The sequence below is a fragment of the Triticum aestivum genome, chromosome 1A (assembly GCF_018294505.1).
Source record: "Triticum aestivum cultivar Chinese Spring chromosome 1A, IWGSC CS RefSeq v2.1, whole genome shotgun sequence".
NCBI classification, from domain to species: domain Eukaryota; kingdom Viridiplantae; phylum Streptophyta; class Magnoliopsida; order Poales; family Poaceae; genus Triticum; species Triticum aestivum.
Genome location: NC_057794.1, coordinates 118,045,642 through 118,046,859, shown reverse-complemented (window position 1 = coordinate 118,046,859; position 1,218 = coordinate 118,045,642).

The following is a 1,218-nucleotide window of genomic DNA, read 5'->3' as shown; positions in this document are numbered from 1 at the left end:
TATGAAACAATTGCTTGGCTTGTCATCGGGATTGTGCATGATTTAAATACTTCATGTGATGAAGATAGAGCATAGCCAGACTATATGATTTTGTAGGGATAAGTTTCTTTGGCCATGTTATTTTGAGAAGACATGATTGCTTTGTTAGTATGCTTGAAGTATTATTATTTTTATGTCAATATTAAACTTTTATCTTGAATCTTTCGGATCTGAATATTCATACCACAATTAAGAAGAATTACATTAAAATTATGCCAAGTAGCACTCCACATCAAAAATTCTGTTTTTACCATTTACCTACTCGAGGACGAGTAGGAATTAAGCTTGGGGATGCTTGATACGTCTCCAACGTATCAATAATTTTTGATTGCTCCATGCTATATTATCTACTATTTTGGACATTATTGGGCTTTATTATCCACTTTTATATTATTTTTGGGACTAACCTATTAACCGGAGGCCCAACCCAAAATTGCTGTTTTTTTGCCTATTTTAGGGTTTCGAAGAAAAGGAATATCAAACGGAGTCCAAACGGAATGAAACCTTCGGGAACGTGATTTTCTCACCGAACATGATCCAAGAGACTTGGACCCTATGTCAAGAAACAAAGGAGGAGGCCACGAGGTACGGGGCACGCCTACCCCCCCCCCCCCCAGGCGCGCCCTCCGCCCTCATGGGGCCCCTTTTGCTCCACCGATGCACTCCTTCCTCCTATATATACCTACGTACCCCCAAACGATCAGATACGAAGCCAAAACCCTAATTCCACCGCCACAACTTTCTGTATCCACGAGATCCCATCTTGGGGCCTATTCCGAAGCTCCGCCGGAGGGGGCATCGATCACGGAGGGCTTCTACATCATCACCATAGCCCCTTCGATGAAGTGTGAGTAGTTTACCTCAGACCTTCGGGTCCATAGTTATTAGCTAGATGGCTTCTTCTCTCTTTTTGGATCTCAATACAATGTTCTCCCCCTCTCTTGTGGAGATCTATTCGATGTAATCTTCTTTTTGCAATGTGTTTGTTGAGATCGATGAATTGTGGGTTTATGATCAAGTCTATCTATGAACAATATTTGAATCTTCTCTGAATTCTTTTATGTATGATTGGTTATCTTTGCAAGTCTCTTCGAATTATCAGTTTGGTTTGGCCTACTAGATTGATCTTTCTTGCAATGAGAGAAGTGCTTAGCTTTGGGTTCAATCTTGCGGTGTCCT